We start from the raw sequence: 27165 nt of genomic DNA, 5'->3' as shown, positions 1-27165 counted from the left end.
CATGTGACTGCTGGTCTCTCCTGTGGGAAGTGAAACTAGTGTTAATCAGCTGTTGGAACTTAAATGCTGGGGGAGGCAGCAAAAGATAGAAAACAGGACCAGAGTGAAACATTGCTTGGCTCAGCTCTTTCATGATTATGAAAGCTTTTGGGTGCAAGGTCAAGTCTTTTTATCATCTAGCATTTGGAACATACAGATTCATTCCCTTAACACGAACCAGGCAAACTGTAGCTCTAGCTCAGGGATTCTCAAAAATGCATTTGCAAAAACCCTCAGGCAGGTGTTCAGAGGATCTCCAGCTGGAGCAAAACAGTCCTTCTATAACCCACCTTCATTGGGGAGTAAATGGCTGAACAGTAAAGCTTCAGCAAGCAACTCAAGTCAAGGATAATAGTTGATTGTAAGAAACGAAGAGAAAAACCAAAGGAATGGGAGCTTCTGGGTAAGTCTTCCAAACACGACTTGATTGACATTTAAATTTTACTTTTTCAATTTTTCCATCTAGATTTTGGGGAGGCAAAAAAACACCTTAATTTTGCTATTTTAAACCAATAAATGAAATTTATTATAAATGAACATGTCTTATAATTGAAGAGAAGATTTGAACAACCAGTTTTGGGGACTGGCTTGTTGGATGACTTCAAGGAAATTTTAGCTAGATTGCTGATAATAAAGGGACTTGATTACAACTATTTTAGTTTTTATGTGTCTCTCTTAAAATTTCAAATTCATGGAAAAGAGAATTGTATTGAATCAGCCTAAATGTGATGGCTGCCCCTTATCAGCCAGCAACAGTGTGGGGTTTGCAATATTCTCCTGAAAAGCGAGGTTATTGTGAGCTAGTTGGTAACTCTGACAGGTGTCTAGTAGGAGGTCGATAATCCTTTCCACCTGAGACAAGAGAGCTTTTCCACCAGAGATCAGGAAGCATACACAAATATTTTGAGACAGGAAATGTTTTAGATGGTATTTTCAGATCATAGCTACTCCTAGGGAAGTTCCTAGAGCTGCAGAGATCTGTGCAGAACAGAGAGGGCCAGAATTAGCTGAGATTCTGCAAGTATTTATTGAGTATCTATGAGCTGAACATTGCATTTTTTTGGATTTTTAATTTTTTTTTTTTTTTTTTTTTTGGTGGGGAGGAGGATCCTAGCCTGCCTTCAGAATAATAGGACTGCAGTGTCATGGGGCTTGCATTCTGAGTAGTAGGATTTTATTGTTTGAGGACTTCACTGAAACTCTTGAGAGTTTCCTAGTGCCTATTTGAGGAGATAGCACTCTAAGTAAAAATATCTAGCTGGCTTCTGTTGTGACATCCCTTTCTCTCACCCCATGTGCCCAACGTGTCACTAAGTCCTATCAATTTTACCTTCCCAAGAGCACTGTTTATCTGCTGCTCTTGATCTCTACACCACTACTCAAGTCTGAGCTACCATCACCCTCGACTCATCTGCTGCACTGAGCAGCTCTGGTCTTTGCAAGTCCACTCTGTCCTGTGTTCCATTGTTCACAATACAGCTGGTGATTTTTCTTTTATTCAAGATGCAAATCTGATTCCATCAGCAACCCAACCCTGCTTTAAACTCTTTAGGGGTTTCCTGTCGATCCTAGGATGAAGGCCAAAGGACTGAATGGTCTGGAAGGTCCTTTGAAGACTAGCTCCTGCTCAACTCACCAGCATCATCTGGTACCACTGTCTCCACCTTCTGAACTTGGCTCATGTCACCTCTGGACATCTGCACAAACTCTCCTCTAACCAGGATGCTTCCCTTAATCCATATATTTAGCAATAATCAGTTCTTCATAGAGTTAATTGCTTTTCAGGTGAAAGAAGAAATGTTCCTTGACACTGTTCTTCTCTGGTTCCCCCTATTTACCACATGCTTCCCTAAGATAGACGTGGTTTGTAATTATCCACCCACTAGTGTGATTGTTGAATTCATGTTAATCTCTTCTGCTGGGTTGTGAGCTCCCTAAAGGTAAGGACCTTGGTATGTTCTCTCACCATTGAATCTCCAATGCCCGGTACAAGTCCTTATCACTGTATGAGTAAATGAATGAATGGAAAGGAGATAACTGATCCCAGGGGATACTCTATTATTATCCAGTCTGAAGATTGTCACTATTCCCTTATATAAGGAACTTCAGAGAAATCTAGATGCTTGCATTGTTGGCCATGCACTTTCTAGCAAGCAGGAGAAAATGGGGCAGTTTGGAAAACATGATCCTGGACACCTAAGGTGTAACCAACAAATACTTGTTGAAGTGAATTTTAGGTTGAATTGCAGTCTAAGATTTCAAACAAGTATTTACTGAGGCTGAAAGTCTACTGAGGAATAAATATACCTTAGACATTGGGGCCTCCAAAGGGAGACATGGGGTAAAAGGAAGGGAACTCCAATCATAGGTAATTATCCAACAACTTTCAAGTGAAAGGGCTTCCATCTACTCTGTGAATTCACCAAATTAGCTGGTTGATAAATCTGAGCAGAGGTGAAATCTCAGTGCTGCAGAATGGCCTGTTATGGGTCTGTGCTTCCCAGGTAGAGGATGAAAAACAGAGGTTGAGGGCGTGAGGTTGGGGGTGGTGGGGAGCCAAGGTTCTGTGGTCTCAGGTGAGCCTCAGGAGCTCTGAACCTCAGGTTCCTGGTCTGTAAAATGGAGAAAAAAACCAATAACTATTATAAGAATTAAAGAGATAATATAAAATGGCTCTAAAACTATTCAGATACCAGCTAATTTACTTTAGACATTTTAATCATCTATAGATTCAGGGTCTACTCCATTGGAAGAATTTTGCCACTAATTCTAATGAGGTCCACAGTAACCTCAGACCCAGGAATCTCCTCCCATCCTCAGAGCCATGGGACCTGTTCATTCCACGCACCTGCCTTGGGTGGCCCCAGGCTGTCTCCTCACCTCCATTTAGCATTTTGATTTGTGCAGTTTTTTCTGAGAATCTCTATTGCAGTGTGTTGACTTATCACTCATCCCAATAAGTTCCCATTCTCTCTCCTCCTGACAGCCTTGCCTAATGTACTTATTCATTCAATTTAAATAAATCGAACATGGGCCTATGACAGCCGATAAGTGAGTCACACAAGAACAAACAGAAGAGAAAGCTCTGCAAATAGTCAAATGTCAAGTAAGAATGGAAAACTGTCCCCACAGCTTCAACGAACCTTGGATGTCTAATATTTATGGCCAATTGATGTCATTAGAAAGTAAATAAGCCCTCTTATGCTGCATTACATAAGATTAACTGCAAGCAATGGAGTTTAAATAGCAGAGATAAGTGCAGATGGAAATAAACCTGTTTAAAGCTAGAAATATTTGATGGGCCTCCTTGCTGCTTTTAAGATAATTGATCTGTATATCTGTATTGAATCTCACCATAAAAGCTTTGAAGAGACTTGTGGCAAAGCTTGTTCAGACCCAAATCACATTTCTCTGGGGCCACCCAGCCAGGGTTAGAACCTCTCCAAAGAGGAACTCCAGGGCTGGAGAGTCGAAGAAAGCTGGGAGAAAACCGGAATCTTATGTCTGTAGTCACTGGCTCCCTGCCTTTTCCATACCGATTTCTTAGATAGCAGCTAAAACTAAATGACCAGGCTGGGAGGGATTTAAAATTTTTATGGGCACAATATCTAAAGTAACAATGGTGGTTTAGCTTGGAGAAAAAAGGGTGGGTTGACTTGGGGGCGGGGGGGGGGGCGCAAATCACTACCTTAGAATGTTTGCAGTAATATTTTGTGAAATCCAACACCCTTGATCTGTGGTTTCACTTTCCACGTTTTCAGTTACCTGTGGTCAACTGAGGTACAAAAATATTAAATGGAAAATTTCAAAAATAATTTAATAATAAGTAAATAATAATAACAAGATTTAAATTGTTCACCATTCTGAAAAGCATGATGAATTATGTATCCTGATTCTGTCCTGCCTGAGATGTGAGTCATCCCTTCACCCAATGGATCCACACTGTATACATTACACACCCCTTAGTTACCCGTCAGATCCATCACTGGAGTATTATAGTGCTTGTGTCCAAGTGACTCTTACTTTGCTTAATAATGACCCCTAAAAGCAAGTTTGCCAAAGAAGAGCTATAAAAAGATGGAAGTACAATAAGACATTTGAAGGGAGAAAGAGGGAGAAAGGAACACATATTTACATAGCTTCTATTACAGTATACTGTTATGATTGTTCAATTTTATTATTAGTTGTTGTTATAATTTAGAAATTAAACTTTATTGTATATTATACATATATGAAAAAACATAATATATATGAGTTTGATATTATCTTTAGTTTCAGGCATCCTCCTTGGGTGTCTACTTGCCCATTCCCCACCACATTTCCTCCTGGTTCCAACATAATGGAATGTATCCCTTACAGCTAAGGGGAGACTGCTACAGTGTTTCTTAATTCTTAAGTTAATCATGGTAAAGGACTAGTTTTTTAAAATAATTTTTAGTTTTTTGTTACAGAATACTATTGTGACTAACATACATCTCACTTCACATCTGGCTTGTTCCATAAATGTCATAATAAATTGTGTCCAACAGGATGTGTCCACTGGTCACGAGCTTTAGGACATGTCAATGCCCAGCTGCTGTAACACTTTGTAAATTCTGACTTTCACACATGCATTTGTTGAGGCCAGATCACAGTGTATGGACCAGTAACAGTCAGCCCTTAGAGTAAGGCTGATGCAGATTTGTTCTATTTGCCTTCAAACCCTTGGGAAGAGAATTAAAGGCAATGGATACAAGTACAAAGAGACCTATTTTATCCAAATAGGACAAAAAGATTTTCTAACAGTTGTTGCAGACACAAATCTCAATGCACTAACTCATATGGGTGAAAAATACCTTTACATTTTTTTTTCCCAGCAATACTTTTTATGGTACCACATTGCTTGCGCTGAAGAAACAATCTCAATTTGAAGCCTCATCCACATTCCTCTTCCCCTGGGAAGCATGTAAATTATAGAGAGCTTCAGAGAGAAGAAGCTGGAGTAGGGCTAGGGAGCTGCTCCTGGATTGCTGCCATCTGTCCACCTGGGCATGCTTTGAGGGGTCCTCACATCTACCTGGCCTTTACTCTTTGGTCCAGGCATCTTTCTGCAATGTCTTCCTTTTCCTACCATGAAGCCTCATCACATTTGCTGGACCCCATCACATTTGCTGAGCCACATTCATGCTCCTCGTGACTGCATGGAGAATACCCCATTACTCTCTGGCTTGGGAAACTCTGCAGCTGTCTGCTTGCCCCTTCCCCACCCACATTTCCTCCTGGTTCCAACATCATGGTCTGTAGTAGGGGACTTAGATCTCAGGGATCTTGCTGGGATCTTTGGGCTCTATTATAAAGATGGAGGGAGCTGGTGGGGGGACAGAGGACGTTTTTGCCCTTGTTTTGTTTTAGAAAGCCTATCGTCATCCTGAGGATCAGCCCAGGTGAGAATCCCTTCTCCCTCTGTGCAGAACCCATATTTTCTTTATTTTGTTTTGGACTCATGAACTCCTTCCTCTAAGTTTAAAAAGAAATAATTATTTCTCTATAGTGTTTTGATGGAGGTAATCTGAACCAGACCAATCTCCTATTCTTTTAAGTATTTGACTCATTGCTTGGACATTGGCTTTTGAAAACTTCACTGTTATAATTTGACTCTTGTATTCTGTCATCCCTTTCCTAGGGCAAGATTATTTTAAAAAAAAGCCTTGACTGCTATCCTCGAGAGGAAAGGGTCACAAGGTAACAAGAATTCTTGGGAAAGCAAATCGCATTAGATAATATAGACAAATGTTATTACACATCAGAGTCAAAAGTGGAGGTCACAGAGACTGGACTGTCTTGGTGAGGTAGCAAACTTTTCATTCTGAAGACTTGAGCACTAGCTGGGAAATCCCTGTTGCAGAGGACATTTAGGGACCAGGCGATGATAGGTGAAGAGGTTCTGTGATTCTGTGACTTTGTGCTAGTTAAAGTGGATACCATGTGGGAGAATTCAAGGGAAGAAACCCTAAAGGATTTCATCTGACTGCACCTGAGTTCATCAGAAACCCAGGCTGGAAAACTGGTGGCTGAGAGCCAGGGTTGGTATCTGACCTCCTTCTCCATGGGGGCCATGTGTCCCCAGCATTCAATGTGTCTGGTTTTTTTGTTACCTTTTACATTAGGGATTGCAGTAGGATGGATTTAGGTGTGTCGGTTTAATTGTCCTCTGGTACCAGGGCTGTAAATGGCACTCAGTCAGTTTTAACTGAGGATGAACATGGCATCCTCATTTCCTTTTGTGGAGATGCCACTGAGAGATGACTCATCCTGATGGTATCATCCATGTCACTCGTGTATCACTTAGAAAGATCAATAGAAGTGAGTAGCATCTGCTTTGTGTGTGTTCTGTAAATAGTAGATTGTACTTGCCTAACACCAGCACATGGCACAGTGCCTTGCTCCTAGGAACTACTCAAGATGCGACGACACATGAGATGGGACTGTAAAGTAATAAAAACAATTTCTTTTTGACTTGAAGAAAGTTCACTGGCTTGTCTAGTATTGTCTGTCTATTCAGGGAGGTCACTGTTGTTTTTTTCATTGATATAAACTCACCTTCCTGTTTTGATTTAGCTATTGGCCAATTATTTCTAGAGAGGAAATCAATACATTTTTCTCTTTTACTTCTCATCTCTGCCCTGATGCAAAGGGTTCCTCACATATTCTGTCTGCATTATCCACTGGAAATCAGGTGTGTTCTCTAGAAGAAAATGGAACAAGAAGCATTAGAGAAACCCTGGAAGATGAAATACAATGATAGATTTTATGACTTTGTGGTGTGTTTTAGAATACATTTTCCCAAAAGAAGTGGCAGGGTAAAATGCCCAATATGACAGCATTTTAAAAAGGAAAGAAAATCCAAACCATGCATTTTAGCCAAATGCATAGTTATTTTCCAGTGAAACAGAACTTAAAGGATATATATATGTTATATGTAATTTACATATATGTGTATATATATGTATTAACATACAAGAGGGAATTTGTTATTAGAATTGGCTCACATGGGCTAAAAGTCCCCACATCACATATGTGTGACCTGGAGAACCAAGAAAGCCACTTGCATAATTACGTCTTAGTCTGAAGGGTTGACAAGCAGGGGAGCCTAAGGTGTAACTACCACTTTGAGGCCAAAGGCAGTTGATAGGTTCGGGAGGGAATCAAGATGTCGGGAGGGATTCCAAGATGTACGAGGATGGGAGAAGATGGATGTCTCAGATCAAGAGGGAAGAGTCAATTTGCCTTTCCTCTGCCTTTTTATTTTATCCTCAGTAGATCCGATGAATCCCATTCACATTGTCCGTTTTTACTCAGTCTCTGATTCAAATGCTCACTCCTTCCAGAAATAACCTTAAAGACATACTTAGAAATAATGTTTTGCTGGCTCTCTGGACTTCCCTTAGCCCAGTCAGGTTAACTCTTTATAATAACCACTATATTATATATAGGTCTATAGGCATTTGTACAGGATTGTGAGAACATGGAGAAAGATATGGAAGAACACACATAGAGCTGTTAACATTGTTTACCTGAATGGTTAGATTAGGAGATGAGGAGAGAGGATGATTTTTTATTGGAGGGGATAACTTTTCTATGTTTTTCTGTATTATAATGAATATATATTACCTTTGTAATGTTTATGACCTAATTTATAAAAATATATATCATAACTGAATTTTCTAAATTTAGGTAATTATCCAAAAGCTGTGAATGCATTATATTTAAATTATTAACAAGCTATATATGTGTGTGTATGTGTGTGTGTGTGTACATAATCTTTATTTATCTACCTTTCAGTATTTTGATGATACTAATGGTTTTCTACCATGTGACATATGACATGAATATTACCTGAGAAGTTTGTCAATAAACACGTTCCTAGAGTCCTTCCAGTAGAGCTTATCCTCACACAGAAGGGTTTGCTAGATGAGATTTTAGTTTGAATGGACTTGAAAGCTGTGGTTACCAAATACTTATGTGTCGAGAATCAACTAGGAAGCTTATTAAAAAAATTCAGATGTCTAAACCCTATGCCTAGAAATTCTGATTCATAGCCTTACTGTGGGGCTAATATCTGAATTTTCTACATATCTCATAATTGATTGTAATTTGCAGAAGGGTTTGGGGACTGCTACTCTAATGAGACTCAGAATTCTCATTGAAAACTTTTACAAGACACTTTTTATTCCAGAGCACTATTTTCATTATGGGAAATTCCAGGGAATTTAGCTGATGTTATGGTTTGAATATAAGGTGTTTCCCTTCAAATTCCTGTATTAGTGCAGTAATGTGAAATGATTGGATTGTGAGTGCTGTAAATTAATCAGTCCATCTTAGCTTGAATGGACTGGGTGGTAACTGTAGGAAGGGGGGGCGTAGCTGGAGGAGATGTGTTACTGGGAGTGTGCCCTGGAAAGGTGCATCTTTCTTGTAGCACCTTCCTCCTTTCTTTCTGCTTCATGATCCCTTGATGAGTTGAACAGCTTCCCTGCTCTGAGTCCTTCCTCCATGTTATGCTGGCCCAGAGCAAGGGAGTCTGCCATCCATAGTCTGCCATTTTGGCCGCAACAACACAAAGCCTGCCTAAAACAGAGCACATGAAATTTGTAAATCCAAATAACCCTGGTGAGGTATTCTTACCAGATCCTGATCATGTGCTATTGTTGCTCCTTGCTAAATTCTATAGTGACAATTTTAGTGACGATTTCAGGCCATTGAAATTTTTAAATATGTAAAAGGTATGTTGGGACATTGCTGTTATGAAGCTCCTCATAGGCATTTAAGAAGTGTTAAACAGCTTTGCTTTTCCAGATGTCCTATGTGCCCCAGATATTTTCTGGTGGTAAAATATTTGTCTTCAGGCCACTGAGGTCTTTCCCTGCTTTTGACATGCTCAGGTTTTTGATTTGGGGTGTGTTGAAGGCTCCCATCCACCGAAGTTTTAAACAAACATGTTGACATGACAGTGGTCTGGTTGTGTGTATGTATTATTGTCCTGGATGCTTAGCTCTGTGCTGAGAGATGGAGTTCCAGGCAAATGTTGGGGCTTTGTCTATGAATGTAGGGAACTGCATGAAAGTGCAGGTTGGAGGGACTGGGCCTTAGAAGTGCAGACAGTAATTGCACACAACTCTTGAAGCCCCATCTTGTCCCCTGCACCATTATTGGCATGCCCACTGGGCACCATCTGCAGACCAAGAACATGCCAAGGCGGCATGGCTACCACTATTTCCATCACAGAAACATTTATTTGATCTTCCAACGTTGCTTTCAAGATGATTAATCTCAGCGTGGCCGTGTGTTTAGGCTCTCCATAAAGGCAGGTGCATGTGTCCGTGCGCGGCTCTGTCAGGCCTGCTAATGTAAGCGTCTGTTTTACAGCCCAAGTGACAGCTGTATTGTTCTGGCAGGGTTACAGCTCTGACATGTGGAATCAATCTTTTTAACCTGTCAATTAATCAGCGGGCAGCTGTCAGCCCAGCTGAAAGGCCTGAAGGACAGTGCCCTTTCAATGGATTATACTGGGGGCATGGCGAAGTAAAATTGAACACTTCAAGCTTCAAGGAACTCTTGTTGCATTCAAAGCCAGGCTTCACTCTCACTTAAAGGAAACGGGCTATGGCTGCAGCATGAGCCCCTCCCAAGGAGACTCTATTAAGGCATCTGGATAAAGGATAAAGGTAGTTATGTTCCTGTAGTTACCTTTCCAGGCTTGGGAGACCCTTAAGAGGGAGCCTCCATACTCTGCCAGGTGAGCTTCATCTGTACCTGGGTCAGGTGCTGGGTTGTTTATGATGTCCAAAGCGAGCAGTGGATAGCTGGACAGTTGGTCTTTAGAAAGATTTACAGAGTGCCCGCTGGAAGAAAGCTTATTTAAGCCAAGTTTATGAGGTCTATCCTTTAAATGGGGCATTGTCTTAAGTGTGCAGGGAGAGAATACAGAGCAAATAAAACAAGTTTCCCCTCCCCTCTCACCTTATGTACTAATTGGGGAGATACAGGCAGAGGGTTGCATGAAAGGATAATGGAAAGCAAATCCTCCATAGGCACGTAATTACGTTTGTAAGTATATTTGTTAAATTATATTTGTTAAGTACTTGGATAGACATAAGTTAGCATATGCTAATGGACAACAGGATGCGGCTAAAATTATATTCTGAACAGCGTAGCACAAGAAAAGGTGCTAAGAACCAGAGCTGCAGATGGAGACTTCTCCCAGAAGGGGTAACGAACCACTTTTCCAGCATACACTGTTTTTGTTTTTCCTGCTTTTTTTTTTCCCTTGCTATTTCATAAATAACTTATTTTCCCCATTCCTCGTTCTTTTCTTTCTTCTACAAATATTTATTTAGCACCTAATATTTGCAAAGTCTTGTACAAGGTGCTGCAGGGAATACAAAGATGATTCAGACCAAGATGAATTCAAAAGAAACCTTGAATGCTCCTAATGTTTCCATCTTGGGGAGAGTGAGGCCTCTCTCCTAGCTCACTCCAGTGGATTCAGGCATCCATAAGGCTGCAAGTTATTCAATTTCTTGGAAGTCCAAGACCAGCTCTATGTCCATACATGGTTTTTCCTGATGGGTCCTGAAGTGAAAACCGGGTTCCTTGTGAGTATGTGACAGAAGAAGACTTGGTTTTATAGAAACACTGGCAGAACTCCATTATCATGTCCTTCAGTGAATAATGCATATTATTTCTCTCTAATCCAATGAACTTCTGAGCCAGCCGGGTCTGGGTTGAATCTGAGCTCTGTCACTTAGTGGCAGTGTTACCTTGGGCAAGTTTCTGTGTTTATTTGAATTTTAGAATTTTTATCTCCAAAATGTGGATAATAATGTTCAGCTTTAAAGAGTTGTTGGGAGAATTAAATGAAATAATGAGTGCAGGATGTAGTACTTATTAAAGTTGGTACTATACTGGTTACTCAAAGGCTATGTTCTATTCATATACAAATTTTTCAAGGGGGAAAACACATGCTCACTTCATCAGTGTCTCCCCTAGTTCCTCTTTGGCAATTGCTCCATAGTAGGTACACATAAAATGATTTAAGATTATATAACTGAATGTCTGCAATCTCCTTTTGATAATGTCATAACGTGATTCAAAGGATGGACCCTACTTATGAGGCATGTTCTGGCTGTAGGACAGGCTGCCCATGATTGCTCTGAATCTTCTATCATTCCTCTAGCTGGAGCTAAGAGCCAAGGAGCTTCAAGAAAGCCCAGCTCAATGGTTGGGGATTGGAGAAGTGGGTTTTAGATTCCAGCAAACATCATGTCAGAAGCATGATCCGCCTAGTCCTTCCTCCCTCTGCCACATGGTGCTCAGCATCTGCTCTAAGCAAACACACCCACGCCTGTTGAGACTGGCATCTGAGAGCTATATTTTTGGTAGGATGCATGTCTGCACAGTCCAGTGAGAGAGGAGCTGGAAAATCTTTGTACCTCAAAGGGATGCTAATCTGCCATCTTGACTTGCAAAACTGGGGACAACTTCCAGAGAATCATGTCATTAAACTGTTTTGACTAAATGATTCCTCAGAGTGCAATGGAGTTTTTCCACTAAAGGACGAGCAGTCGCTGGGCTTCTGTTTCTCTTCTGGCAGAATAGGGTGGAAGAGAGAACACCTTTCCTTTCAGAATGTCTGATTGGGTGGGTTGGTGGTTCCAACCCTAGAGGCCAAGTTTTTATGTTTCTCAGTTAATACCATAGAGTGTATGTAATGTACCTAGGCCATATAACTTTATACTATTATCTTAATAAAATTTCCTTTTCTGTGGTTATGCACATTAAATCACGTGAATGAGTGAGAGTCATTATTTGAATATTTGTTATTTGGTACAATGCAGTCTTACTAGCTGAAGACTTGGGCTGGTAGAAGTCCTGGCTCTGCTACTTACTAGTTCCATAATCTTGAGCAATCACTGAGGCCTACGAGCCTCAGTTTACCCATTTATAAGCATGGGGTTATTTTTCAGAGTTGATATGAGTCTCAAGTGAGATAATACATAAAAGCACTTTGCAAATCTCAAACTGCTAAAGTCATAAGAACAGCTCATCACCCTTCATTGTGCCATCTAGCTCTGTTGCCATGAAATTGGATAGGGTGAAGAAAACATTCTAATAGGAGGCAACTTTGTATAGGAACCAAAGTTGTGTAAAGCCATTTCCTGAGTGACAAGAGAATTTAAGAAATCCTCAGAATTTCTAAGTGTTTTCTAAAAAAAAAAAAAATTGGAAATTAAGTGCATAAGAGTTGAAAAGGTTGTTTTTAGATCAAGAGGAAAAGAAAGTGAGGTTATGGGGGGAGAGAGAGAGAGAGAGAGAGAGAGAGAGAGAGAGAGAGAGAGAGAGAGAGAGAGAGAACGAACTGTTCTGTTTACAGAATAGTTGCCTTAGTGGGAGTGTGGTATTAAACCTCAGCAAAACATACCTTCTTACTCTTTTAACATTTCCACATACTCTTTTAGCCTGAACTCCATCCCTCAAGTGTACATTAGAGCACATAAAAATAGTCACTGCACAATCAATCCAGTAAGTGGTGAAGATGTTTCAAATGCTGAATATTGTTTTAGGTGCTGGATGTTACAGAACAAATATGTTAGAATCTTGCATTCAAGACTCACAGTCCAGTGGGTGAGACACCTTTTTAATATAGAACTAGGTGTGCACAATGATAGATGTGTGAGGAAATGTGGTTCAGAAGTACAACACATTTGGCCGAGGAGTGGAGAGGAGTGGATAGCTAGGAAGGGATTTTAAGAAGGGACAGGAAATTAATCAGATGGGCAATTATTTTCCAGGAAAATAGTTGGAAATATCTGAAGCAAAACATAATTTGATAAATTTGACACTTTAAAGGCCTTCTTATAAAAAAAGGAAACAAGAAGAATTATGATCCACTTTAGGTATACTGTGGGTCATAGTTTTGGCTTTCAAACCTCGAGTTTTCCATCTTGGCGTATGAGACTTTCCAAGACACATTTTTCTCTGCCTTTGCGACTCTTCTGAAGTGGTCTTCAAGGACAGAGCATGGACTGAAAATGGACAAAAAGGAGTCCAAAATGGAAGGAGCAGAAGCCCACAGAGACTCATACAGCTCCCATTTCTGAAAGCCTGTGCTGCAAACAGCCTTCTCTCTAAGTGCGGCTTCAATCTGTCCGGGAGAATTCTTGGTTTCAATTAAATCTTATAGGTCAAAGGGAATAAAACAAAACCATGACCAAAAAAAAAAAAAAAAAAAAAAAAAAAAAAAAAGCAAAAAGCAAAACAACACCCAAAATGAAGTGTATTTTCTGGGAATCAATGACTTTGTAGCCTGGGGCAGGTCGTTTCATGCTCAATGAGACTCTCTTTCCCACTACACACTAAGAAAGGGATCTGAAGTTTGTGATGGAAAATAATATACTCACATCTGGTAATGAGCCCACAAGGCCCACATGGCTGCACAAGTGTGGAAACACCAAGCAGCACTCCACACCCATCCTTCCTCCCTTCCTCCCTTCCTCCTCCATCCCTCCTTGTGCTCCCACTTCCCTCTCTGACCCTCCCACCATCCTTCCTTCCTTGATTGGATTCTAACTCGTACTGTGAAATCAAATTCACTTATAGAAAGAGTGAATGGTGGCAGCAGTAGATCCCCATGCTTAACATGCACCTGCGTCCGTCCATTCCACCTCACACCCTCTTACAGAGCCCTCACCTTGTCCTCTGAACTCACGATTTACCGCATGGAATCCACACAGACTTTCTCTCTGTTAGATACCCCCTCTTTCTGTTCCTTTCCTTTTTTTTCTTACAGTAATGCTTTCCCTCAGAGGTCACCTTTGTTTTTATTTATTTACTCTAAAAATTTTTTCTTCATGGTAACTTCAGGTCCATAGGATAGAATTAATTCTGTTTCTTAGTGTGCCACTCAGGACTTTGGTTTTTATTATATGAATTTTTTTGGAGGGGGCATACCAGGGATTGAATCCACGGTTGGTTAATCACCGAGCCACATCCCCACCCCTTTTTATGTTTTATTTAGAGACAGGGTCTCACTGAGTTGCTTAGGATCTTGCTAAGTTGCTGAAGCTAGCTTTGAACTTGCGGTCTTCCTGCCTCAGCCTCCCAAGCCACTGGGATTATAGGTGTGTACCACCGCACCCTGATATTATGTAAATTTTTATTGAAATATAATATATGTACAAAAAAACTGCACAAATAGGGAATTTTCACCCAGTTAACAAAATTAGATTGATTTTGTCTGTTTTTGAATTTTATAGAAATGAAATTTGGTATTATGCTGTCTTATATATTTATTTCTTTTAATGAATGATATATTTGTGGGATTAATCTATGCTGTTCATGTATTCTCATTGCAATGTCATATTCAGCTGGGGGAATACACCAAAATGTTTCGTTTATTCTATGTTTGGTAAGTATGTAGGCTGTTTCTGGACTAGGGTGATTAGGAGTAGTGCTGCTATGAACATTTTTATAGATTATTGTGGTAAACATCTATATGCATCTCTGTTGAGGGCACACCTGGGAGTGAATTGTAGTAAATGTTTTCAAAGTGGTTATTCCCACAGACAGGGAGTTTCTGTTCCTTGCCGGCTCTTGGCACTATCAGCGTTTGCCATTTTAGTTTCCCCTAGCTGTTCTCTGTGGGAGTGTCTCCTGCCCCTAGCTACTGCATTCCACCCAGAAATTTGAGTCACTATTTTGTTTTTAAAAATATTACTGTGTACTTATAGTTCATCCCTCCATCTGATGCATAGTGTTCGGTATTATGAGAGTATTTATCACATTAATCCAGTTTCACAGGGGTGTGTTGTATCCAATTCCTGCTACTTTAGTCAATTATGTGATTGAAATGCTGAGGAATTTCTGGATTTTTTTTTAGCATTTTCCCTTTTGCTAAGCATCACAATATTGTTCTCCATAATGGATGCACCAGTGCACCTGCTCACCAAAAATGCATGAGGGTTTCTGTCTCTCCATATCTTCCCATCATTTATTATCTGATTTTAAAATTTAGGACATTTAAATGGTCAGAAAGTGGCACCATACTGTTATTTTAATTTACAGGTTTCTAATTATTAATGAAGTTGAGTATTTCTTACATGTTAGACATTTAGATGTCTCCTATGAATTACCTATTTGCATCCTTTTCCAATTATATATTAGCTTCCTAGTTCCTTATTGGTTGTAAAAATTGCTTGTATATTCTTGACAATAGTCAAGTTGTTAATTTTTTTAAAAAATATTTTATTGGTTGTTGATGGACCTTTATTTATTTATATGTGGTGCTGAGACTCAAACTCAGTGCCTCACATGTACTAGGCAAACACTCTACCACCGAGCCGTAGTCCCAGCCCCAGTTGTTAATTTTTAACATTGAATATTCTTTATTCTCTCATTCCCCATTTATTATCTTTTTCTATAGTATTTTTCATGGAATAGAAATACTACAGTTGAACTTACAAAATATTTTACAATATGATTTGTATTTTGGGGTCTTAAGAAGCTCTTCTTGTCCTCAGATCACAAAAAATATTCTCTTCCATTAAAAAGTTGTACTTATAGTTTCACCTTTCATATGTGGGTCTTTAATTCATCCAGGATTTTGTTATATTTAACTATTTCTTTTCACCCATAGACTTTCTCATGTTTTAAGAATGATCCTTTTTCTCCTTAGTTGAGATTAAAGTTTTTCTTCATAAAATCTAGTGTGGTTTTTGGTTGTGTATTCTAGCTATTTTATTATTTCTATTGCTGTCATAGATTTTTTTTTGTATTTGAAATTTGAGGCCTCTGTGGCCAGCCCAAGGAAATAGGAGAAAATCTCATAGTTTTCTTTTTGAGAATGCACCTCATTAGTTGGTAGTCCAAGATCAAATTAGGCGAGATAGAATTTCCAGAGTAAGGGGAGGTGAAGATTTCTCTCTGCCCTGTAACTTTGCATTAGTCTACAAAGCAGCATTAATTTAAATCCAAACTTTCAGGTTCCCTTATCTGTTAGATAAAAAAATATTAAGAGAAAACACCATGTGTTTAGCTTTTCTCATATTCAAAAAGGTTGTGAAGTTGCTAAGTCTTGTCAGAACTTATTATGACTCTGAGACATTTTTGTTGTAGCTGTGACCTTTGTATTCTTTGGCTGGAGCCAGGTGGTCTGTAGGAAGCGCTGGCATAGTCTCTTTGCCCTTCTTGTTGTATTTTCCTGGATTTTGAAAGCTAACTTCTCCCTCACTCTGCCCCATTTCCTGGTCCCCTGGGCTCCTCTCCTTATATCTTTGTATCTTTTTCCAGGACATATCTCCATCAGATCCCGATTAGATGTTGTATGCTTTGCAAGGGTGTCTCTACCTATTTTCTAACCACAGCCTGGGAATTTTGTCTAGACACCCTGACTGTCCTGTTTGTGGTCACTCTACGAGTCTTAGTACCTCCTTTCTAATATCCATTTTGCTGCCACCTTGTCTCTGGCTGCACTAGGATCAGTCACCCCCACCAGTCTCCATTTCCTCTACTGCTTTCTAGCTACCAGGAAGTGGTGTCTCTCTTAGACACCCATTGATTCATTCCACTTAGAAGATGCTTACTGAGTACCTGTTAGGTGTCAGGAATTGTATGCTCAGTGGAGAGCAGAGGTCTTGAGCCCCATCTCGCCTTAGCTGATGGGTCTCAAGAGAGAAGGAATATTTCAGGCAGCCACTAGGAAAAGAGCACCCCACCCCTCTAGTGTAAGTGCCCTGAGTCCAAGCACACTGGAGATTTGCTGGGTTTTTTTTCCCAGTAAGGGTGGGATGTAGGTGTGCGTGTTCATATGTGGTAGTGTGGGGGGGTGAGGTACTGGAGGAAGAAATGTGTATACCACAAGCCTGTGACCCTAGTTTTCTGCTTAGATCATACATAATGCTAAAGTTCTGGGAAGAGTATGGCCCACTGCTCTCACTTTACTATCTTTTACACTAAATGTGTGGCTCTAGCGTGTTCTGGCTTTGCATTTTAATCCCTTCTATCCCCTTTGCAGGCTGTAAACAAATCCTTTGTGGTGCGTTGTTGAGTTCTTCAGATGTGTCTGCCTTTCTGGCTAAGTCTAGTCCCTCTTGACCCCAGGAAGAGGTCAGGGGCCAGAGGCTGGGCCTGGAGACTGTGCCTTAAATTGTTTTAGTCGCTGGTGATGCTTAGCACACTAGCAGTCCTCGAGTGGATCAAGTATTCTCCCCTAGACACAGAGTAACTGGGATTGTGAGGATTGTAACTGATGAAGTTGGGTTTCAGCTGAGGACCAGGTGATGGTGAGGGGAGAAAGGAGAGAATAGTGACACAGTGATCAGGATAAAATACAGTGGCTCTGAGCTCTGAGCAGCTGAGGTTGCTCTGGAAGCTCTAGAAAGTCCTCCAATGCTCGACGTGGCTTGAGTTACACTGATGCAGAGAATAGAAGAGAGGTTTCTATCCAGACTCAGTCCATCTTTTTGGATGAGAGAAGTGGTGGCTAGCTCTTATTATTTATGATGATGATAAATTATAACACAGAAGTGAACTTGAATGTCCTTAAACAAGTTACATAAGCCTCTCTGTGTCTCAGTGTAAGTGTAATGCCCATTTGTAAGTTAGGAAAATTGATAATATTTGCCCCACAGAGTTTTTTCAGGGATAACATTACCTGATTACAACAACCACTTATGAGAGAGCCTATAATTTGTCAGTTGTTTAAAATACAGTCATGGACTACGGAATGACATTTCAGTCAACCTAGCGGTCTTGTGAGATTGAATTGCCTAGTTACCTTGTAGCCATCTTAGTGTGTAAGTATACTCATGATGGCCCAAAGAAATTGCCTAACCATGCATTTCTCAGAAATGTTTCCCTGCTGCTAAATGACGCATGACTAGATAAGACCTTCACAACATCATTGTGAGGAATCCCTAACACTGAAGTGCAGACATAGTTATTCACAGGGCTAATCCCATGATACAGGGAGGATGTGGGCTTGGGTTCTTTAGATACCAAAGGCTCCTACCTATTGACATTGCCACCTGTCTGCATTGCATGCTTGTGGTATCTGGTGAAAGCTAGACCTGTAGCTTTGCTTCTGGGGCATTCCTAACCCTCTGGGACCCCCTCCCAGTTTCCTGTACCCCAAACTGCATGTGTGCACATGTCAGGTGAGCAGCACTGAAGGGCTGAGGGCAGATCTGGCTCTTCTTTCTCAGGTGGCAGCATTCCTCCTTCCAGCTACTTTGCCTGTATAGAGGACAACTAGCAATGAGTTCCAGAAAAGGGCCAGGGCTCTGGAAGGTAGACACTGTCATAGCATTTATTGCAGAAACAGAGCAGCCTGTACTGTGAGTTCGAGGAGGGGGTATCACATGATGAGGAGATGGTCCCAGCCAGAGAAAGCATGGCCTTGGATGGCATTTCCCTAGTCCCTGCAGCTTCCTGTGTAGTAAAACTAGTTTAAAAGCCACTAAGTTGACAGATCTGACCCTATTCCACCAAGTTTTTGCCATCCTGAATTTCTTTTACTCTCAGAGAGTGTATGGAACCTTTTTGCATCTTTTTCCCAGCTATTTAGGAACTAATTTCTCTTTCCCCCTGGGTCCCTGGTGATCCAGTCCCAATGGCAAAGTTTTTTTTTTTTTGCTCCCACCACGCTGCCTGATCTATGAGTGTGCTAGTGCTGGCGGGAGACAAGGGGCATGGGGTCGTTTATTTGATTGTCGTATCATTTATGTGGCTGTGACTTCCAATGCTATTATCTTTGTTTAGCACAAACGGAGAGCAGTTAGTGCTCTGGGTAATCTATCTCAGAATCAAAAAGCTATGGAGACAGAGACAGCCTCTTCTCTGAGCCTTTATCTCTTACCACCATCATTTTCTCAGCTGGGAGCAGACGACGACCCTGCTTCCAATATGCTGCTCAATGATTTTAGATGATTGATCTTTCCAAAGTGCTTTTCCGTTTCTTGCCACACAGACGCGGATAGATTAAGCAATTATGGATTATTTCAACATCAGATGGCCCAAGACAATTAGTCAGAAGGGAAGCGAAGAAGTGGCCCTGCTGGCTTTCATTGGAGGGGAGGTTTTGGGGGCATTTAAGGTGGAAGCAAGGATGGAAAGAGACAGGGTATAGGGCTAGGTTGGTCTGCTGGGGTGGGGAGAATGTATATATATATATTTCTACAGTGGCAGCAGTTATGTTTTTTTTTTTTATTGGTCTATGGCATAAAAAAATCCTTACTCTCTTTGAATCAAACTAGCACTTTGGAATAACATTCCTTTAAGGGAGATTAGATTGCTGGTACTTCTTGGATAAAAAAAAAAATTGCAAGAGGGAGAGAGCGAGAGAGACTGAGTAGTGCATGTAATAAAAGACAATAGATTAGATAGTCTCTGAATGGATCCAGGGCTCTAAATCACTCCCGAGGCCTTGCTGCCAGGGTGCAGACTTCCCGAGCAGGGCCTTCCTGTTTTATGGTGGTGGCAGTACTCATGGGAGTGAGTTACAACCTTGCTGTCACTGGGCGGCTATCTGTTATCCTACATGTAAACAGGTATTCAAATCCCGGCTCCGGAACCTTCGCCTTGGCATTTAATCATCCTGGTAATCTAACCCCTCGTCCCCGCCAAGGTCGCTGTTTGGATTGCGTGACTTTCAGACTCTTCTCTGGCACGGAAGGCAGAAGCAGCCGGGCTGACAGCCGCCCGACTCATCAACAGGGCTGACAGGCCCAAAAATTAACTTTGATATTTTGTGTGGAATAATTCAGTGGCAATTGGGCCAGATGATGTTCTGTAACCTAAATTCAATTTCCATCACAGGGAAGCATCACGGAGCTAGTCACACACTTGCCAAGAGTACCTAGCGATCTAAGAAGTTTGCATGTGGATGTATAGATATGTACACTGTGTGCCAGTCATTTCTATTAATATGTGATAGATTAATATGTGCATGATATATTGGTGCAGGCAGTCATCAATTATTTGGGGGATCATTATGCAGGGACCTGTCCTTTCTTTTTCTTTCTCACTGCTTGTATTTAATTCTGTCCTTTCTTGTAGCCAGGGGCAGACGGGGAGGGTAGGAGTGTCAGAGAGGGAGGGGAGGTGTAAAACCCTCTGATAGGCTTCTTAGCAGTTCTCCAAAAAGCTCGAGGATGAAAGGGGGTGCTGCTCTAAGTACATTTGGGAACTGCCGACACTTCTGTGGGATGTGGCCATGTGCGTTTCTTAGATAGAGTGGGCAGTGTGCGGCCAGGTGGACTGAGCTTTGAAATCCAGCTGCATCTCCTCTTAGCTGTGTGGCCTTATTGGTCACTTTATCTCTTGAAGGCTTGGGTTCTTCTATTTGTAAAGGAGAAAAGCATTCACCTGTTTCCTGGCTTAGAAGAGGTGTCCAAACAATGGAAGCTGTTGCTTGTCAACAGGAATGAGGATACTTTGACCTCTAAGTTCTTGTCTATTTAGAAAGGTTCCCCCTGACTGGACATGGTGACCCATGCCTGTGATCCCAGTGGCTCAGGATGCTGAAGCAGGAAGATCACAAATTTGATCCTTGATACCAAAAAAAAAAGAAAGGTTTCCCCTGAGCTGCGCATAGGCACATACCCATAATCCCAGTAGCTCAGGAGGCTGAGGCAGGAAGATCACAAGTTCAAAACCAGCCTCAGCAACTAGTGAGGCCCTAAGTAACTCAGTGAGATTCTGTTTCAAAATAATAATTAAAAAATTATAATATTAAAAAAGAAACTACACCAAAAGGGCTGGGGATGTAGCTCAGTGGTTAAATGGCCCTGGGTTCAATCTCTGGTAGCGCCCCCACCTCCACCCTGCCCCCCCCCAAAAAAAAAGACTCATCCTGTTACTTTAACCTCCAAGAGGCAACTATCACCACATCATGGACACCAGTGCTTCTCTTAGAAAAAAGTGGTGGCATTTAAGAGGAGCTTCCTCTCCCTTCCAAAATCGTCATAAAATCATGATTGTTAGGACTGGAGGGAACTTGTAGATCAATTACTTCCTTGTGGGCATTTCCTGGAAGGAGATGTTGAGACTCAAACATTGCAAGCCACTGTTCAACATTACACAGCTGTGGACCCCCAGCAGGGTCAGCGGGACCTGCCTGGCCAGTTGCAGCTTCGTGCAGTTGTGCCTGCTCACTCCCTATGAGGGTGTTGCAGACTTGACCCTGGGGTCAGGCCACAGGACTGGCTGCGGGATGGTTCAATGCTCAAGTCCTTTTAGAAGTGGTCTAAGCCAGAGACTTTATGCCAAATTCTGCTGATTTGAATGTGATGCTCCCATGAGTTTTTTTGACAATACCTCCATCATCATGGACATGGTAAAAAATACTATGCTTTGCTTTGGAGTTGGGTATAAAGTAAAGGAAAAAGAGAAGTGTAAGAAATTATTCCCAGGAACCAGCACATGCAGCTTCTCATGTGACCTCGTACTGGTCTTCTAGCTGGTATCACTATTCTATTTGGATTAAAAGAGAAAAAAAAATACCTGAAGATATGAGAGATTTAGGAATTTGCTCAAAGACACACAGCTAAGAAATGGTAGAGTCGGGCTTTAAATCCAACTCAAATGCTGTTTCTTGTCTGTGACATCTTTTATTGCCACCAAAAACAGTTAATCTTGAGTCTGGGTCCCCTCTGATGAGGCCTAAAATCTAAATGTTGTGGATTCACCAGGCCTTGATGGTGCACAGAGGGCCATTTGCTAGATGTTTGGATCTTATTTGTTCCTTCTGTTTTCCCTAGGAAATGCTCCTGTTCATTTAAGTACTGATGTGACTACCTTTGTTGGGGACCATGTATGGGTTTTTTTCTCCCTTAAAAGGAAACACCATATGTGTAATGTTTTCTTTGAAAAGGAAAGCCCAGGGATCGTCTGCATCATGTTACAAAATGATCCCAAGGTCCACTCCTGGCTCTAAGCAAGTTGAGTATACATCACCTCGTTTAATTCAGCAATATCATCAATGTCAGTGCGTATCCACCGGCTGTTGGCTATTGGTCATCCGGACCTGACACAAACTCAATAAATACTCCATAACCCCTGACAGCCGCTAGCAGATTAGCCTGAAATGAGCGATTGCCCAGCCAACACCTGCTGAACCAAATCAGCCCCGTGACGGATGGGCCTGTACTGAGCTCTGACCACGAGTGAGATCAGTGGAAGAATGATTTTATACTTTAAGAAAAGAATTAGAGATGGTGGTGGCTGGAGTGATTGGAAAGCTTTCAGAGGGGGCCGTTTTTCTTTTTTTTTTCTTCTCTTTCTTCCTCTTCCCGGGACAGATGCCCTGCGGCAGCTCTCCTCCTATACCTGAGGCCAGATGTGTTCTAAGCTCCCGCGGGGCCTGCAGAGGGATCAAGGGTGGGGGTGCTGGAGGCAGCTGAGCCTGGTGCTGGGGGCTGCTTTGGGCACATGCTGAGGGTAGAATGTGCCCTTGGTGGAGGCAGAGCACCTCCTCACGGGCATCTAGAAGGGGTGTTCTTCCATTGCCACAGTGAAGTGGAACCACAATTCAGGGATAGGGGTAGACCACATAAGAAGAGGCAAGGCTGAGGTTCAGCACCCCAGGCAGATCCTGGCCAGAGAATAAACTTTAGGGCTTCTTTTCCTGAAGTTTATTTTATTTATTTATTTTCTAACCCTGAACAAGGTCTTCTAATCCCTACAGGCCACCTCCAATCTAATTGTCTGGATTAGAACGCAGCATTGGAGGCAAAACAAAAGTACAAACCAAACCCTTTGTTTGAGTTCTTGCGCTTTCACATAAGAGATGGGGGACATTGAGGGGTGACTCATCTGGACAGTGTTTGGAGCTCCGGTTTTCTTACATATAAGATGAAGATCATTCACTCATTCTAGTTTCTCTAAAAGCTATTTTCTAATTAAATGAGACTCTTGGAACATTTAGTGCTGGTCCCCTGTAGAATTTTCTTTTCTTTTTTTTTTATTTGGGTAACAGTTTGGCATGATGACATCAGCCTATGCTGAGGGATGTTTGTACAAACAGACCTGTGAAACTCATTGCCATGTTTATAGAAAGGCCGCTTTGAGGATGCTATTCTCTAAATCACAGAGTCCTCTCCACATGGAGCTAGGGGAGCATTCCTGTCTGGTTTTAGTTCCAGGAATGGTTATGTTTATCTTGAATGACGGTTTGGATTTAGTGTTGTGAACTCTGAATCGTGTGAAGGATCCCATTTCCTTCTTTGCATTGCAATTAGAAAACACTGAAGCAAATTGGTATTCCCTTCCTGACCAGTGTGTTGATTTCCGAGACAGGTCTGGATTTTGATACTGATCTCATTCACTGCTGATATTTTCCTCTCTTATTCTTACTTCTCTTATTTTAAATTTATATTATCTTGTGGAATGAGGCTTTTCTAAATAACGTAAATAAATAATCTGTTGGTACCAGGTGGTAAATCAAGTGACTGACTGGGGTGAAGAAACAGGACTCCCGGGCTTTGATACCCATGTGCTGAGACAGGCAGATCTGGGCACAGGGCTCTTCAGCTGCAGCCAGGAAGAGAGTAGAGCTTTCAGAGAGACGAGCTTTTGGAAAGGGTGCCCTTATATCTAAAAGTCCCCATCAAGTAAGAAGCATGTGGTTCTCAAAAGTCAGGCTTGTATGATACTCATGTTCAGGCCAGTCTCCAAAGGGCCAGCTCTCAGGAAAGAGAGGCCCTGAGAGTTTCCAGCCCACCTCACTTACAGCAGAGGCATATGGCCAGTTACACCTGACTCAGCTCATTCAGATGGTAAAGTCTACTAGGATGGCACTTCTCCCTCCTTTCTCTGCAGAGGAGGAGCTGCAAGCCCATACAGGGCTGTGGAGTTGATTTTGGCTCAATCACCATGTGAATGACACCAGGTGACACCAGGGCAACATTCCTTTTTCTCTTTATCCACTTCTTAGTATCTGATCTTTAATAAATCATGTTCAGTCCCAAGTTTCCAATTCTGCAAATATTTTAATGAAATTGTTACAGGTATATTAAAATAGATTAGAAATCATAATCTGGAGCTTATATATTATTATTATGTTAAATCTAGAGTATATATATTATGTTAAATTATTACATTATAATTATAATTTTTTCTTTTTATTACTATAATTGTATTATATATTATATAATTATGTTATTTATTATGTACTAAAATTAAGTTTTTGTAGATGGATCACATCTGAGACAATGGAACAGAATGGGTTAAAGGCAGGTTTTAGGCTTTATTTTTCTCAGCAAAGTCAGGCTCAACCTTGTCCTGGCAGATTCATGATGGCATAGAGGCTTTCCTTGGAGCTCCCAAATCACATCTATTTCTGTTTTGTTCTTGGATAAGTGAGTGGTTCTCAACTCAGGCTGCTGAATGATGGGGAAGCTTCTGAAAAATACGGATGCTAAGGCCATCCCAGGTCAACTGGAACAGATTGTCCAGTGGTGATGGGGGCACTGGACACCTGTATTTTGTGAAAGCTCTCCAGGTGGTTCTTATGTTCAAGCTACGGTTGAGAACATCCATGATCAGAGTCCGTCTTCTGTCAGGATTCTTAAAATGCCTTGGTCTTCCTTCTAGGAAATGTAGTCCAGCAGCTGGAGTTCACACAGGCATTGGGAAACTTAGGAAAAGGGAGGTGAAAGGTGGAAGGGACGGTGAGAGAGAAGGAGAGGCAGAAGCCACGTGACCTGCAATATATCTCCAGGGCATCCATTCCTAAGGGGCAGGCAGACTGTAGGGCAGGGGCTTCTCTGCACTGCAGTATGAACACAGCAGCTCCTACAGCAAGGCATGGCCCAGGGTGTTTTGGGAGGGTATGGGGAAATTTCAGAACATTATGAGCTGCTGGAAAGGTTACAGGGGTCTATTTTCTTTCCTCAGCCTGTCTTGGCGGCCTTTGCAGGTACAGTACCGCCTCATTTATCTTCCACTGTCAGGGGAGTACAGTGTTCCACTTAAGTGAATTTTCCTGAAATCCCAAGCTTGTTCTTTCTAAAGCCAAAATTTCATTTATTTTAGCTATTCTGGATGGAAGACTTTCTAAAGTGCATTACACACCTCTTTACCTTCTTAGAAACACAAGTGGGTTTAACCCTTTCTGGATGACCCTGCCTAATTTCTACCAGTAGCCAACACACACACACACACACAGCTCCTCTGCTTGCTTAACTTTGTGTATTTTCTCTGCCACCAGGCAATCAGCTGCCAATTCTCATTACTGCTATTGAGTGAGCTGTCTTATGTTTCCCTCTTCCTTCTCCTGAACATCTTATATATGCTATATCCAATTTGCCGTATCCGAGAAACCCACCATCTGAGATTGTTACACTTTCATGTTAAGCAAGAGTGCAGAGGACTTGAACGAATGCCTTGGTCTTCCTTCTAAGAAATGTAGTCCACCAGTTTGGTGTAGGACTGTGCAATACTCATTTTAAGTATCTGGGGCTTTCTCTCCTGCACATCTTGGAAGTTACCAGAAGTCAGACTTCAAGATTAAGTGAGAGTGATGCTATAGTGGGTTTGAAGACCGTATAAGTATTTTCCCCTGACTATTCATTTTCAGGAATGTCATGTGTCTTATCCAACTAGCTGGGTCTCTGCATTGGATGTGTTATTGCCTACACCTGCCACACTACCTGTCACTAAGGTTTTTGTCTGCGGGTTTCACGAATCTGGACTTTGTCTGACAAAGGACCCTCCCACGTGGAAAGAAATGAAGATCAAAAGCCCCTTCAGGAATATGTCCAGGTCTTCAGACTGAGAGACAGGGCCCTGGTTTGAAGAGCTGTCAGACTCAGACAGATGCAGTGACATTTGGAAAGTAATTTGAATTACCAGAGGACCATGGCAATTGGACGGTCGGCAAAGATGTCTCCCCGGCACCTGCTGTCAGCACCAATCAACACGGGTCCAGCTTCCTCCAGAGAGGAGCACTGCCCTCAACCAAGTTTTGGAGTCTTGCAGAGTTACATCATTTGGGCTGGCAGCTTGAGTGTGTTGCCAGTGAGAAATAATAGCCTATACCCAGGGATCATCTGCATGGAGTGTTCTGGGAATGTTCGACTTTGGTACTTTTATTTCCCAGAAAAGGTTGGGGTCCGAGTTCTTCCTTCCAGGCCATCCCCACCCTCAGGAGCTTGTCCGTTATCACCCTGTGTCACTGCAATCCCACAAGGAGGCTTTGTGCATTCCGTTCTAAAGATGAGAAGCTGAAATCAGAGATAAAGCGTCTTTCATGAGGTCACGAAGCTGGAAAGTGATGTACCTGTGATTAGAATTTAGGACCACGGTCAAACTCATGACGTTTGCTTCCTCTCTGCCACTAGCCCGGCTGCTGCTCTCTCTCTATCATCGTCACCTTTACAGGCTCTGGCCTCCCATTCTTTTTATCTGAAGGCACAAGGAGACACAAGTCCTGCTCGTGGGGTGATGGCAAGCCCTGGAAGCAGAGTCAAATTCAGCTCTTCATGTAGATAGGTCAGGGAGCCCCTGCAGGGACCTGCCACAACACGATTGTTCTAGAAATACGACTACCTATGTCCTCTGGGCTGCCTACTATTCCCAAATTAGAGTTTGAATCCTTGAGCTTTCAGGTTTTTTTTCATGATGAAAAGACAAAAATAATTCTGGAAAGGTATGACTTTAAGCTGTTATCACTTATTTGCATCTTAGAGTAAGTTTTAGGTCTTTTCTTGAGAGCAGGGTTTTTTAAAAATATTTTTATTTATTTATTTATTAGAAAGCGCAACACAAGGGAAGTGAGAACATCCAAGTTGTCTGCTGTGGGGCCAAAGGAGAATGGAGGAACAGGCTGGGGACCAGCTTCATCTGGGATTTATAGGGGCGGCAATAGTGACATTAGGGATCAAAACATATCCCCAAAGGGACATAGCTGTCATGACTCATTCAAAGCCTGAGGATATTGCATTCTATCCTAGATACATATTCACATGGATATGTGAACAGAAACTCTTGAGGGATAGAGGTGACCCCAAGGGCATTTAGGTACAATGTCTAGGGCTGGAAGGAGGAAAAATCCTAGGTGGACACCCACATCCCTGTCAACTGGTGCAGAGA

General features: G+C 41.7%; 1 long non-coding RNA gene across 1 annotated transcript in view; it reads left to right on the top strand.

Moving 5' to 3' along the window:
• Positions 1-211: 211 nt before the first annotated feature.
• The window catches only part of LOC144370633 (uncharacterized), a 51557-nt gene continuing 24603 nt past the window's right edge, over positions 212-27165 (top strand). The window contains exon 1 of the long non-coding RNA XR_013430537.1: positions 212-442. This is a non-coding gene — a long non-coding RNA (uncharacterized LOC144370633). The remainder of the gene's footprint in view (positions 443-27165) is intronic.

The sequence above is a fragment of the Ictidomys tridecemlineatus genome, chromosome 14 (genome assembly GCF_052094955.1).
Source record: "Ictidomys tridecemlineatus isolate mIctTri1 chromosome 14, mIctTri1.hap1, whole genome shotgun sequence".
In the NCBI taxonomy this organism is placed as follows: domain Eukaryota; kingdom Metazoa; phylum Chordata; class Mammalia; order Rodentia; family Sciuridae; genus Ictidomys; species Ictidomys tridecemlineatus.
Note: the sequence above shows the minus strand (reverse complement) of the source record. Positions and strands in the feature narration are given on the sequence as shown.